Raw genomic sequence first — 16,114 nt, forward strand, 5'->3', positions numbered from 1 at the left:
GAGGTGAAATCTTCAGGAAATTGTTTTCTGGTAGCACAAAGAAGCTGTGTTCCAGAGATACCCAAGGTTGTACCTCATTCTGTGGCTGGACTTGGTAATGTGTAAGAGTCACTCAGGTGGTACTGCTTGTGCAGGAATGAAGGGATCATGGAGAGAAGCTGAGGCTTAGCACTGTGAGAGGCCAGGGAAGGCCATTGGAGAATGTGAAGCCTCAGCTGTAGTTGATGGCCCAAGACTGAAGGGGTCATGCAAAGGATTTGAGGCTTGACACCCTGAAGAGAGCCTATGAGAGGCTATTGGTGAAGCCTAGTTGGAGTGGAACACCCCAGTGTATTGGAGATGTCAGTACCATGGGATGATCACCAAGAACAGCAGCCTTAGTAGAGTGGATCAACCTGAGCTTAGAGTGCTACCGAGGGCAGAGCTGGAAAAGTGATGCAAGCCCTTAGGAGGATTCCAAAAGATCAAGTGGAATCCCAGGCACTGAAATAAGAAGCTGTAACATTGAAATTGCCTTGGAGACTCAAAGATGTTAAAGATGCCAGAGCCATGGGATACATGCTGAGGAAAGCAGCTAACAGGGAGTGGAACCAGCCCAGGAGAAAGCAGTTTGTTGCAGTCAACAAAGATGACAAAGGAGTGGAGATCTGAAGACCGCTTTGACATCAGCCATGGAGATGGAGAGTTTGGAATTTGCTCAGCTGGTTTCCTTCCTTGCTTTGGGGATTACAGTTAATTAAGTTGAATGAATCTCAGAAGAGACCTTGAATTTTGGACTTTTAACAGTGTTGCAACTGCTATAGACTATGAGGACTTTGAAAGTTGGACTAAATGCATTTTGCATTATGCTATGTTTAAGTATGGCCCCCATAGACTCATGTTTTTGAACAAGACTATGGGGACCAGGGAGTGGGATGTGATGGTTTGTATATCCTTGGATCAGGGAGTGGCATCATCTGAAGTTGTGGCCTTGTTGGAATAGGTGTGACCTGGTTGGAATGGGTGTGTCACTGTGGGTGTGGGTATAAGATCCTCACCCTAGTTGCCTGGAAGTCAGTCTTCCATTAGCAGCCTTTGGATGAAGACATAGAACTCTCAGCTCCTCCTGTGCCATGCCTGCCTGGATACTGCCATGCTCCCACCTCGATGATAATGGACTGATCCTCTGAACCTGTAAGCCAGCCACAATTAAATGGTGTTTTTTATAAGACTTGCCTTGGTCATGGTGTCTGTTCACAGCAGTAAAACCCTAACTAAGACAGAAGTCTAAGACAGCGAGTAAAAAAAACAAAGAGAAAGAAATATTAATAGTGAGTAAGTAAAATAAAAACGGAGGAGTTGGAGTGCAACTTGGTAGAGTGCTTGCTCAGTATGCAAGAGGTCCTGAGTTCAAGTTCCAAGTGTTGCATAAACCAAGAACAGTGGTGTACGTCCTCTGCAATCCCAGGGATGGTGCTGTACAACTGCGAGCCCAGCCCTTAATGAGAGGAAGGGGAATCAGGAGTTCAAAGTCATCTTCAGCTCTTCAGAAACATCAAGACCAACCTGAGCCACATGAGAGACTTTCTTGGATCAATTTTTAAGTAAATAAAATTGGAAGTGAACAAACATAAACCCATAATATTTTAAAAGCTCAACATAATACATCTAGCTAAACTGAAATGAAGGGAAAATATGGAAATGGAAATATGGAAAGTAAAGAAAGGAAGACAGAGATGACATGGACTCTGGGGCATTAGTAAAGGAGCATTGCTAGAAATTGTATATACATCAAAAAATTAGGAGAAATGGGTTAGGAGTGAAGAGCACTGATACTCTTCCAGAAAACCTGGGTTCAATTCCCAGCACCCCCAGGGCAGCTCACACCTGTCTGGAACTCCAGTTCTGGGTAACCGGATGCCCTCTCACAGACATACATATAAGCAAAATACCAATGCATGTAAAATAAAACCAAGAAATCATCTTTAAACATCAAAGAATTAGAGAGTTAAAGAGTGGAGTTAAGTTTCTATTGAAGACCCAGGGTCATCCTTCTACAGCCATGATCCCTTTAGCCAGTGTCATTTGATTTTAAGAATTCTGATTCCGGGGTTCAGAGAGGGGCTCCTACTTCTCAGATGAGAAGGAGAGGGGAAAATGGGGAAAGAATCTGTGTGCGGGGGGCTGGGAGGAGGGGGGCTGATATCGGGATGTAAGTGAATACATTTTAGGAAAAGTATTCTGGTCTTTTGTAAACATTATGTTTACAAGCTGATATTCTAGATTTTTCCCTTTCCCTTTGGACTCTATTAGCCTGTATATGAAGGTACTATCTTCATTTTTTTTTCTACTCAGGGTTCCTAGTTTGATAATCATTTGAATGAAATTCTCATAGTATCAGAAAGTGTCCAGACTGTATTGCTTTATTTAATTTTTCTATTTTCCTCTGCATTCATTTTTTTAATTTTAATTTTGTGTTTGTGCATGTATTTGTGTGTGTGTGTAGTGTGTTAAGTTCACAATTTTGTAATGGGTCACATTCACAGCTATCCCTAAATGCAAGCGGTCTTTAGGCCACAGGCTAGACACGCCTCCATGGCCACAGTTACTCCTTACAGAGAACAGAATAAAAAAGAACACTGTCACACCTGTGCCTTTCTGAACTAGATTGGGCACCTCAGAAGTCTTTCTCATTGTAGGTTTTCACAACATCTCCTGATTGAAAAATGGTTTACACCGGCTGTAATATCAGAACTCCTGGAGCATCAGGCAAGAACCTCGCAGCAAGTGATCTGAAGGGCACAGGAACGTCCACAACCAATCTCAATTTCACATAGCTAGAGATGCCATAAACTACATTAGTGAATAAGCTATGTCATCAACCGATGAGGTTCTATGTAAATCTGAGATGTCACAAATCCTTGTGGAGGGCCACCAAGATGGCTCCCTCCTTTGGTAAAGGTGCTGGCCATCAAGCCTGATGACCTGAATTCAATTCCTGAGACCAACACACGGAAGGAGAGCACTCACTCCTGGAAATTACTATCTCTTACACACTGAATAGAGAAATAAAAGTTTCCTTAAAGTAAATAAATATTTGTGGAATGCGTGAAATCAGAGCAGCGGAGAAGGTGTAGTCATACTTCCTAGACCTGTGTTAACTTGTGGGTCTTGACCCCTTGGGGAGATTGAATGACCTATCCACAGGGGTCAGATATCAAATATCCAGCCCACCAGATACTTACATGATCATGAATAACAGTAGTAAAGTTGCAGCTATGAAGTAGGAATGAAAATCTTGTTATGGTTGGGGGTCACCATGAGAAGACAGCAGCATCACTAAGGTTGAGAACATTGATCTGATCCTTAACCCAGGATTCAGCGTTCTAGAATCACCTGGCATCTGTAAGCATCACTGAGGACCCGTTCCCACCTGCAGCTGTCCGCTGACATCAGCCAAGGGTTTGGAATACCCTTGGTGACTGCGACTCCTCTCATCATGCACCACACAGGAAAAATGATGGTCTGCTCAGTAGACTCAAAGGAGAAAAACAGAAAAGATGTAACATCTCTCTGTACTCCCAGGTTTTTGTACTCCTAAGTCTTTGTAAACTAGAAAATGACTCAATAAAAAGAGGTCCAAAAGCAAAGCACCAAAAACCTCATGCTGAAGAAGAGATCATTTAAAATGATACATTTTCTGTTTTGTGTACTCGTGTGCATGCATGCATGTGAGTGCGTGCATCCCCATGTCTAGGTGTGGCAGTCAGAGGACAGCTTAGGAGAATCAGTGAGTCCCCAGAGTCAGACTCAGGCTCTCAGGCTTTACAGCAATGTTTTCTTTGGGGGACAACAATGACAACACTGGACCAGACTGGACAGGGCACAGGGTGGAGTTCTAGCTTCATGATGGAGCAGTTGGGTGAGATGCTCACGGAACATGCTAGTAGTGTTCCACACCCAGCCAGCCATGCTTTAAAACAAATTATAAAGTTGATATAAAAACTTGACCATCTTCCCATAATATGTATAAATATTAAATATCTATATTTACATTGATCTTCCATGAACATTTTGAAGCTGCCCAATGGATGGGTAAGACTCAGATAAGATGGAACCCTGTATAGTTTTCCCATATATCTACAGTAGTTTAATCTGTACATTAGGTATAACAGATTATTAATAATAATAACTTATAATAAATTAGAGCAACATTAACTACACAAGTAAAGGTCAATTAATACTATTGAGTTCTTTTTTTAAAGATTTATTTATTTATTTATTTATTTATTTATTTATTATATATGGGTGCACTGTAGCTGTACAGATGGTTGTGAGCCTTCATGTGGTTGTTAGGAATTGAATTTTTAAGACCTCTGCCTACTCCAATCATCCCAACTTGCTCTGGTCAACTCTGCTCGCTCAGGCACACTGTAGCTGTTTTCAGACACGCCAGAAGAGGGCGTCAGTTTTCACTTTGGATGGTTGTGAGCCACCATGTGGTTGCTGGGATTTGAACTCAGGATCTTTGGAAGAGCAGTCAGTGCTCTTACCCACTGAGCCATCTCGCCAGCCCCACTATTGGGTTCTTTATTTCTGGGATTTACCACTAGTTTTTAAATTTTATTACATTTATTTATTCATCTATAAATTGTGTGTGAGCAGACAACTTGCAGGAGTAAGTGTTCTCCTTCCACCATGTGGATCTTAGGGATTGAACTCGGGTCTTCAAGGCTTGATGTCAAGTACAACCAGCTGAGCCTTCTCACTGATGGCCCCTCCCCCACTTAATATTTTCAAATTTTGACAGTGGGCAGCCTAAGCCAGGAAAAAGAAAGCCTTGGTAATCATAGTTAGAGCTTGAAATTTTGCCACAAGTGAACACACCTGTAGTCCTAACACTCAGAAGGCTGAGGCAGGAAGAGCCCGAGTTAAAGGCCAGCCTGAACTTTATAGTGGGAAGAAGCAGAGATAAAGAAATTGCCTACCCTCATTTATATGCTCCTCTTAAATGCTAGATAGAGATGGAAAAAATAAAATAACATTAAAGAGGATGAAGGGATCTGAGCTTCCCATCCGTCTCTTCAGGAAGATGGGGGAGGGATTCCTACAGTCAGAAACCTCGGAGTCCCCTATCCGGAGTGCATTGTGAATCCTACACCAAGATTCACTGCAATATCCACTATCTGTAGAATACCAGGAATCGAGGGCTCAAAGCCACACCCATCCTCCGACATCAATCACATCCTTCTTCTTCTAGCCAACCCTCCCTCCCCCGCCCCCCAGACCAATGAAAGGAAGTGACGCATTGGTCAATCACATGGCACCATAGACCTTTCTGCCCAGTTCCAGCTGCCATGTATTAAGGACTAATTGGAAGCCCCTGGGTGGTGAGTCAGCAAATCTTCGGCTTTTTCCCTCTTGTATGCATTTATTTTCTTTATTATTTGAGGAGGTTGTATGTGCACTTCATTTTGCTTCCCTTTTTCCTTCCTCATGCCTTGACACACCAGAACTAGTTTGCATCCTGTGTTATGGCTATTTGGATGACTTTCGTTTTAGCAGGGTAGCCTAGACACTTTGCGGTACTTATATTTAACTATTTAACATTTAACTTTTTTTTTTTAAAGGAAAACAAAAATTACTACTAGACTGAATCCTCTAACGCTTGCTCTGGCTGGATCCACAGACAATCCTGCTGACTTTATCTGTCTTCTTCCTACTTCGAATTAAGTAGAGGGACCACAAGAGGTTGTTAGCTGGAGACCTCGGAGGAGCGGGTGCTCGTGAGGCCTCGCAGATACAAAGAGAAAATAAATAACGTGTAGGCATCGTGAGGGTTGGATACCTGGGAATGTAGAGGGTAGAGATATATTTATGTATTTATATTCATGTTTGTGAGGCCGAGAATCAGGAGAACCCACAGAGAAGCAGGCAGATGTGAACACACTGGGTATTTGTGTCCAAGCCCAAGTCTTTCGTGTGAGTTCACCACTGAGGCCAGAAAGATCTTGATATTCCATTTCTAGGGTATAATCCATTGAAGACTCGCCTTTTTTCTTTTTTCTTTTTATTGGCTGTTAGGTAAATGCATGGGCAAAGACTGCCCTTGCATATCAATAAAAGGGGTCTTTACTGTTGGCTGGAGTGTGGAGTTGTGTTGCCTGGGGTTAAACAAATATATGAAAGTCCTGACCTCTAATACCTCAAAAGGTGGCAAGAAGAGATTGATGTAGATTTAATTTAGTCATTCTAAGGGTAACACTGTGGAGACGAAAACAAGGGAAGAATTATATGATAATCAAGGAGTTAAATAGCTACATGAAAAAGGAGTTAAATAGCTACAAGAAAAAGACAAGATTTTCAAAAAATCTAGGGCTTCGAAGGGGCAGGTCAGGGGTTCCCTGATGGAGAGTGTGAAGCCACTGATCCCCTACCTCAGAAAGTGTGAGGCAATTCAATTGCTAGAGGTTTTGGTGTTTTTGGAGTTGGTTGGATTTTTCACAGTGTCTCAAGGACTGTAAGCTAGCTGAAAAATCACTGTGTAGCCAAGGGTGACCTTGAACTTCTAATCCTCTTGCTTTCACTTCCCAGGTTCTGGTATTACAGGTGTGCACCACCACATCTGATTTTCTGTGTTGCTAGGATGGAAGCCAGGGTTCTGTACATGCTAAGCTGGCATGCTGCCAGTCAACCCACATCCCTAATAGAAGTTCTGTAGTTTTAAACCACTTAGTTTATGTCATTTTGTATCAGAGACCCCTGAAAATTTACCTGTAATATTTTACCAAAAATAACTCAGGGTTTATGTTCTGGAAATATAAATGTTTTTCAGAACCACAGTATATCAAAGCCAGGAAATTAGCAGTAGCAGGATACTGTTGGCCAACATAAAAACTTTAATATTTACCCTGGTGTGATGTCACATGCCCTTGATCCCAGCACCAAAACCAGGTAAAATAATAATGAATGATAAAAAGAGAGTCAAAGTCAGTAGATTGTTTTGAGAGGTCCCAAAAGGTCTAATTTTAAAAATATATATAAATAATATATATAAACAAACAAATAAATAAGAAGGTAGTCATGGTATCACAGGATGAATACCATTTCAGAATTCAGGAGGCAGAGGCAGGCTCTATCAGTTCAAGGACAGCCTGGTCAACATAGCAAGTTCTAGGACAGCCAGGGCTACACAGAGGAAACCCTGTCTCAAAACAAAACAAACAATCAAAAAGCTAAAGAAGCCTGGGAGTGGTGGGACATGCTTTTAACCCCAGTACTCAGGAGGAAAAGACAGTGGGATCTCTGAGTTCCAGGCCAGCCTGCTCCATAGAGTGAGTTACAGAACATCAGGGTTACACAGAGAAACCCTGTCTCATAAACCAAAAACAGCAGCAGCAGCAGTAACAACAACAAAAACTACTTAATGTTTCTAGTGTATTGTTTTTTAAGTGGTTGGGTGTGAACATTTGTTAACACTTCCAGCATGCAGCCTGTGCCTCAAACAACTGGGGTTCTGGGACAAGTTTGTGTGCTTGCTCATCCTCCCAACCTCCGACCCCTGTGAGGTGTGTGTGTGTGTGTGTGTGTGTGTGTGTGTGTGTGTGTGTGTAAGTGTGTAAATAATTTCTGGAGCAACAATCTTTTGACCCAAGTTACTGGTGAAGATGTTGGAATCTAAAGTCTTAGGGAGGAATTTGTTTCACCCGTAAAGTTAGTCTTCAGCCTTCTCTTTAGGGCTGAAGGTAAGGTTGGTGGTAAGCACGCTTGCCTAACCTGTCAAAGCTGGAACCAAAAGCCCTTCAATAAGCAGAAAGAGAGGGATGTCATTTTAAAGAACCAGTATATGTGAACTAAACCATCAGTTTGACTGGGTTGAGAGTCCTGACTGTCCCTGCTTTTGGTGCCTGCAGGGTATGTGGTGAGGTTTCTGGATGCTAACTAATGCTTCTTATTCATTTTTTTTTTCCATCCTTTGTTTGTTTGTTTGTTTGATTGTTTTTCTTTTGTCGTTGTTTTTTTTTTTTTTTTTTTTTTTTTTTTTTTTTTTTTTTTGGTTTGGTTTGTTTTTGTTTTGAGACAAGGTCTCACTTTGTAGCCATGGCCTGCTTCAAATTCACAAAGATACTCCTCCCTCTGCCACCTGGGTGCTAGTATTAAAGGCCTGCACCACCTGGTGACTTTTTTGTTATTGTTTTTCAAGACTGGGATTCTCCCTGTAGCTCTGGCTGTTCTGTAAGTAAGAGTAAGCTCTGTAGAATAGGCTGGCCTTGAACTCAGAGATTCCCTTGTCTCTGCCTCCTGAGTGCTGGGATCAATGGTGTGTGTCACCATCACCTGGCTTATTTTTTAATTAAACCTGTTAGGGGTTCTCAAAGAATCTACTGAACTGACTTTGAGTCAGTGTCTCTCTCTCTCTCTCTCTCTCTCTCTCTCTCTCTCTCTCTCTCTCTCTCTCTCATTGATTACTATTTCCTTCTGATTTGGGTTGATGTCTTTGTTGTTTCTCATGTAAAGTACATGATTTGCTCATGAAATTTCAAGCTAAATATAGTCCCATTAGTGCTCCCCATACATGCACAAATGTGGGATCACTCACATGAACACTGGCAACTACCAGGGGTGTGTCCTCCTCATGGAAGACTGGTTCTCCTTCTCAGTAGCTGTCAAATACCATTAGCTCCTCAGATAGGAGTGGGACCTTACACCCCCTCTTCCATCCATGCAAGAATGTTGACTGGCTTGGTCTTGCTCAGGCAACCCCAGCCACGGTGAGTCTGTGTATGCAACAACTGTATCATGCCTCACAGTTCTTCTTCCTGTAGTCTGGCATTTAAATGCTTTCCTAAATTCCCCCATCAGATTATTTTAGGAAGCAACGCCTCATCTAAGGAATATTCATGGTTGAGGCAGACCCCTTTTCTGTTTGCAGCTTCAGACACAAGGAAGACTGCCTGTAACTTTGCAGTTCTGCAAATTGCTGGCCACCAATTAGAGGAGATTGGGGTGGGGGTTTGGCCTCCTGGTTTCAATATGTGCTTCTTTGATCTCTGAGTTCAGAGCACACTGAAAATGGACCACAACAGTTTATTTCTTACAGTGACTATGAGAGATGAGGGGCTGCTGCAGGTATGTTGGCCAGAGCAGAAGTCTGGTCTGGGTTCTTCTACGTTTCCTCTTCCTGCAGTGTCTGATCTAGTTGGGTTGTCACTAATGATGGGAAAACAGACCCACACCACAGTGGCAGCTGCCTGGGGAATTATTTTCAGACCCCCCTGCCCACACACACACACTCAGACAAAACCAGGGTTTCTGGATTCAACAAAGAAATTGATTTCAGAGCAAGCCAGATGTGAGGGCAAGTTGAATTCTTTAAAGAAAGTAAAAAAGAAAGAGAAAAGAAAAAAAAAAGAAAAGAACTTCAGGAAAGAGAGAGAGAGAGAGAGAGAGAGAGAGAGAGAGAGAGAGAGAGAGAGAGAGAGAGAGAAAGAGAATGAGAGAGAGAGAATGAAAATAGTAAATGGGCTTTTCAAGGGAGACACAGTTTCTTGGCAGTAGATAGACATAGGATCTTTTTTTTTTCTTTTTTTTTTTTGGCAATTGATTTTTTACTACACAACAAGGTTGTAAAATGAGAATTGGTCAAACCAAGGCACAGAGATGAGAAATTTCTTGGCGGGAATCTTCAAGAAGTGTAGGGACAAACGACATAAATTTATAGAATGAACAGTTGTAAAATCATCAGACAACACCAAATCGTTAACCATTTAGAGTTCAAAGTTTTGTTTTTTTGCTTTTTTTAATTAGGTATTTTCCTCATTTACATTTTCAATGCTATCCCAAAGGTCCCCCATACCCACCCCCCCCCAATCCCCTACCAACCCACTCCCCCTTTTTGGCCCTGGCGTTCCCCTGTACTGAGGCATATAAAGTTTGCAAGTCCAATGGGCCTCTCTTTGCAGTGATGGCCGACTAGGCCATCTTTTGATACATATGCAGCTAGAGTCAAGAGCTCCCGGGTACTGGTTAGCTCATATTGTTGTTCCACCTGTAGGGTTGCAGTTCCCTATAGCTCCTTGGGTAATTTCTCTAGCTCCTCCATTAGGGGCCGTGTGACCCATCCAATAGCTGACTGTGATCATCCACTTCTGTGTTTGCTAGGCCCCGGCATAGTCTCACAAGAGAGAGCTATAACTGGGTCCTTTCAGCGAAATCTTGCTAGTGTATGCAATGGTGTCAGCATTTGGAAGCTGATTATGGGATGGATCCCTGCATATGGCAGTCACTTGATGGTCCATCCTTTCGTCACAGCTCCAAATTTTGTCTCTGTAACTCCTTCTATGGGTGTTTTGTTCCCATTTCTAAGAAAGGGTAAAGTGTCCACACTTTGGTCTTCGTTCTTCTTGAATTTTATGCGTTTGGCAAGTTGTATCTTATATCTTGGGTATCCTAAGTTTCTGGGCTAATATCCACTTATCAGTGAGTACATATTGTGTGAGTTCCTTTGTGAATGTGTTACCTCACTCAGGATGATACCCTCCAGGTCCATCCATTTGCCTAGGAATTTCATAAATTCATTTTTTTAAATAGCTGAGTAGTATTCCATTGTGTAAATGTACCACATTTTCTGTATCCATTCCTCTGTTGAGGGGCATAGACATAGGATCTTAATGGCTCTCAAGTTACACTTCTAAGGTTGCTAAGAAATATCACACACACACACACACACACACACACACACACACTTACACACACTTCGTGGTGTAATTTGTGGTGCTGGAGAGACAGCTCAGTGATTAAAAATGTTTGCTGCTCTTCTAGAGGACCCAGGATTGGTTCTGACATGAGTTACTCTCCGCTGCTTGTAAACTCCAGTTTCAGTCTACTGATAATCATCTTCTGGCCTCTGTGCACATCACACACACACACACACACACACACACACACACACACACACACACACACACACACGGGGGATTTCAAAATACTTTTAAAAGAATGTTATTTTGTAATGTTAAAAATTAAAGGCGTTGAGGCTTGGGCGAGCACTGCAGATGGACTGCAGAGCTGAAGTGGACCAAGCATACTGTAGCCTTGGGCTTCTGTCACCTATGGCTTTTCTTTTCCGCACCACTTGCTTGGTCCCTGTTTCCAGGGTGCACAGTGGAGAAGGACCAGTCACTGCCATGGAGCTGGTGTCCTCTGCTGGTATGCTGCAGAGCTGCAGTCCCTGCTCTGAGCCAGTGTCTCCAAGGCCTTTCCCAGCTCCTTCCCCAGTGGTCTGCGGGTCTCCAACATGCATCTTCCTTTGCCCTGGCCTTTGCCATCACTGCGCACTACTTGGCTGTGCACACCTTGGGACTATTGGGCAGCGTGCTTGTTTAGCATCATCCTGCTGAAGCCACCGTGTTGAGTTTGCATCCTAAGGTTCCACAAGGTCGATTGGACTGTTGCTGCTGCTGTTGATTTTTAGGTCTTATGTCCCTGTTTTGGAGAAAAACATAATTACCACCTCTGTTTAGTTGAAATCAAATTAGCTCTTGGATAATTGAGTGAAGATTTCGCTCCACCTGCAAGGCTGGCTGACTTTAGGCTCGGGGCAAAGAGGAGCAGGTCCAGGCATCCTTCCAGGGACCTGGATGGGGGGAAGATGAGGGAGGAGGAAAGAGCGATAAAGAAAGAAGAGATGCCCTGATTTGAGCCTTTGTGCCTGTGGCTCCTTACTTCTGAAGATTAGAGTATTTTAATACCTTCAACTGTTACCCATCAGTAAATACCGTGTGTCCCCTTTTTTAAAAAAAAATATGTAAAGGTTTTTTCTCAACACACAAAGTTTAAGGTGCCTTTATGAGGGGTATTGTCTAAGACAGGAAAAAAGTGAGTTAGAGAATCAAGGTCATGTGTTATTCTAGTCCAGTGTTTCCTACCTTCCTAATGCCTTGTCCATTTAATAGAGTTCCTCATGTTGTGGTAACCACCAACCATAAGATTTTTTTTCGTTGCTACTTAATAGCTGTAATTTTACTACTGTTCAAGTTCAAGAAAAAGACCTAATGGCAGTCCCACTGTAAAAGAGCTTAATGATCACTGATATAATTTTAGGAATTCTTATAGGGTCATCATTAAGAAATCATCTATTTGTCTATATAGCATCACTACTAGACAGTGCATCTTCATGGATCTGCAGAGATCTGCTTTGAAGGGGTGTGCTATTACTTAGTGATTGTTATATATGTTTAATAATAATAGGAAAGCATATTAATAGCAAGAATCTTTGTTAAAATGAATCCCTTACAGCCTTGCTTAATAAGGGTGAACCTGTCACAGATTATATAATAATCTGAAGCAGGAGGCCATCTCAGGAAGATCTAGTTATTAGCTTGCTAATAACTATATAACATGCTATTATATAATTATCTGCCAGTTATTAGCTTGTCCCATTATGGCTCCTGACACATAAGGAAAACAGATGTATTCTGTATCACTTTCCTCCATGTGGGGTTTTGTAATCCATTTCTGCTGAAATATATATAGTCCACCACCAAACACCTTCCAATTCTACATTTTGGGTCATATGTGAACTACCAATGCTCAGCACCCTTCTCTCTCCACATCAGCAGCATGCTCTTCCATTTTACAGGTATTTTATGTTTTCTTAAGGTTATGTAAGTACAATGTGTACATATCTGTGGTTTTAACTTTCATCACTCGGCATAAAGCCACTGGAATCCATCCCAGTTGCAGCATGTGTAAATAGGTTCTATCACTCTTGTATCTGTCAATTGCTATTGTAATCCCACAAAACCCCTCTGAACTGGAAAGTTTTGTTATGGTGACCATGTCTCTAGTTTCTTACAGACTTAGATAATGTCACTGAGACCTGAATCATCTAAGTATATAATCAGGACTTATCCATTGTACAAGCAGAGCCAGCAGGGCACAGGTATCTCTCATTCCTTCTCAGCTTAACCATGGTTCTATAAGGCATCTCAGTAATGAATTTATCTGCTATGACTCTTCCTGAAAGTATTTGTTGGAGTGTGATGCTAACTTCCAAGCACATTGGTTTCCATGTCTCATGCTTTATGCAAATATTGAAAAACTTCCCATTTCTACAGTACAAATTTGACACTGTATCTCCTTTCACCTTTTCTCAGCAATGGTATATTGGAGACGGAGTTATCTCCTGGACTTCTCATTGTTATACTGTTGGACATTCTATTCTCTTTCAGGACTGGAAAGGAACAGTTTTGGAAAGCACAATCAAGTTGTTCTGGACTCGAATGCTTGTGAAGAAATCGACACACCTTTTGCATGCTGCCTCTGAGGTCTTGGGTGGTTGGAAAAGAAGTTATCAGCAGAGAATTGATACAAGCATTGGCAAGTCACAGGTGATTGAATTCTGACTGAGCTGAATACTCCCTTAGTGTGTGACCTAATATTTGTTTACATCATTTTGTTACATATATATAAATGCTTATATATGCAGCATGTGCATATATATGTATACATATGTGTCTCCATATGTATATATACATTCATGTGTACATATACATTACAAGTGTTTATGTGTGTCTGTGTGTATATGTGTATACGCATCATGTTCATGCAATGCTCACTGAGGCCTAAAAAGGGCAATGGATCTCTTCATTTGTGTTAGAGTTGGCTTGGAGATACCATGTGGGTGCTGAGAATTGAACCCATGTCCTTTTAAATTTCAACCACTGATCCATTACTCCAGCACCACGGTAACCAAGTTTCAGACTCTGTGTTACTTTATAAAGGGATCAATGGGTCGAGGAAAAGAAAAACCCCATTCCTTTGTAAAGTCTACATACCAATAGCCAACTCTCTTTTAAAGGGTGTGTTGTAGGTATGTTTGTGTCTATTTGTGTAGTGTGTGTGCATGGTGAATGTATATGTGAGTGTGTATGTGTATTGTGTGTGGTGAATGTGTATGTGGAGTATATGAGGTATGTGGGTGTATGTGGTGTGTGTATGTGGTATGTATGGTTTGTGTATGGTATCTATGTATGTGTGCATGTAGATGTGTCTGGTGGTTGGGTGTGAGGTGTTGTGTGGTAGGTGGGCTTGTGTTTGTGGTATGTGTGTGTGTTGTATATGTATGTTTTAATGTGCATGTATGTGTTTGGTGACTTTATGTGTGTGATATGTGTGCTGTGTTTGTATATATGTGGTGTTCGTGTGTACTTAGGTGTCCCTGGAGAACAGAAGAGGCTATGAGATTCCCTTGCAACTATTGGTACAGGCAATTAGATAACTGACATGGGTATTGGGTACCAAACTCAGATCTCTGCAAAAGTAGCAAGTGCTATGAACTGCTAAGCCAACTTCATGACTCTGAATTTTCCTTTTTAACAAATAGATGAATTTTAATTTTAAGTGTACAAAATATAGGATGATGTTATGTCACTTTTATCCATGAGTGTCTTTGTCCTGGGTTCATGTTCACCTGATCAACCATCATCCTTTGCTGTCTTTCTTGCTCCTTCCTACTAGTCTTCCCTTTCACCTGCACAGTCCACTTCATCCCCATGTGTAGCATACACAGCTAAATCTAGATTTCATATTAGAAGTCATGTTATATTTTCTGCTCTTCCACATTGCACTCATTGTTTCCTTTGGTGTCCAACTTTTCTATTTGTGTGTAATATATGTAATATTTTATTACATGTAGTAGCCATGTAATATGTAATAGCCATGACATCAAGTTGCAGTAAGACTAGGCACCTCCTCTTCTATTAAAGCTATCCTGCCTCTGGCCTTCCTCTCAGGCGGAAGAGGCTGAAGCGGCTCAATCTGTTGTAGGCCAGAAAACCTAAGCCAGGGCAGCAGAGCATCCCAAGTCTTAAGGGGCGGGGGTGGAAATACGGCTACCCCCTGCGGGGAAAGGCGGATGCTCATGGGGGCAATGGCAAGTGCGGCCCTCCCCTGAGTTCACTACAAAGGTGCCCACTTTCTGGTGGCCTCCCTCACCACCACCACTCAGGGAAAGCTGCATGCCATGCTTATCATGGCTGCATATCATGGTCCTTTCAGCAAAATCTTGCTGGCATATGCAATAGTGTCTGTGTTTGGTGACTGATTATGGGATGGATCCCCTGGTGAGGCAGTCTCTGGATGGTCCATTCTTTTGTCTCAGCTCCAAACTTTGTCTTTGTAACTCCTCCCATGGGTATTTTGTTCCCCATTCTAAGAAGGGGTGAAGTATCCATACTTTGGTCTTCCTTCTTGAGTTTCATGTGTTTTGCAAATTGTATCTTGGGTATTCTAAGTTTCTGGGCTAATAATCCACTTATCAGTGAGTGCATATCAATGTGCGTTCTTTTGTGATTGGGTTACCTCACTCAGGATGATACCCTCCAGATCCATCCATTTGCCTAGGAATTTCATAAATTCATTGTCTTTAATAGCTGAGTAGTACTCCATTGTGTAAATTTACCACATTTTCTGTATCCTCTGCTGAGGGACATCTGGTTCCTTTCTAGCTTAGGGGACAGCAGATGCTGGTGAGGATGCTGGAGAAAGAGGAATACTCCTCCACTGTTGGTGGGATTGCAAGCTTGTACAACCACTCTGGAAATCAGTCTGGCAGTTCCTCAGAAAATTGGACATAGTACTACTAGAGGATTCAGCAATACCTCTCCTGGGCTCTTGCCCGAGCTAGTATCTTGCCGGCAAGAATTCACTTGGACAACCGGATCCTTCTACGGCAAAGCTTTTATTGCTTCAACATAAGGAAGACCCCGAACCCGGAAAATGGTGCTGCTTATATAGCCCGCAGCGTGACGTTTCAGTACCTGATGTGGCGTGACAGCACCTGATTAGTTGCTTGCCCATCACCCCATTACTACACCCTGAGATGGGCAGTGACTGGGCATGAATTTACTCTTGCACTTGCGCATAAGGCTTGTTTACTAGTTAGGCGCAGTGGAAGCCAGCACCATCTTATAATGGCGATTGCTCACGGCTTGGCTCTCCACATCTCCCCCTTTTTATTTTATTAAAAATTGAGGCTGGTCTAGGCCTCTGCAGTCATGTCCATCTGCTGTGGCTCCTGTCTTAGGTCATTCCTCCAATGTCACAGCCTTTCCTGTCATAGGGTAACCCTATC

This window comes from Mus musculus, chromosome 7, assembly GCF_000001635.26.
Source record: "Mus musculus strain C57BL/6J chromosome 7, GRCm38.p6 C57BL/6J".
NCBI classification, from domain to species: Eukaryota; Metazoa; Chordata; class Mammalia; order Rodentia; family Muridae; genus Mus; species Mus musculus.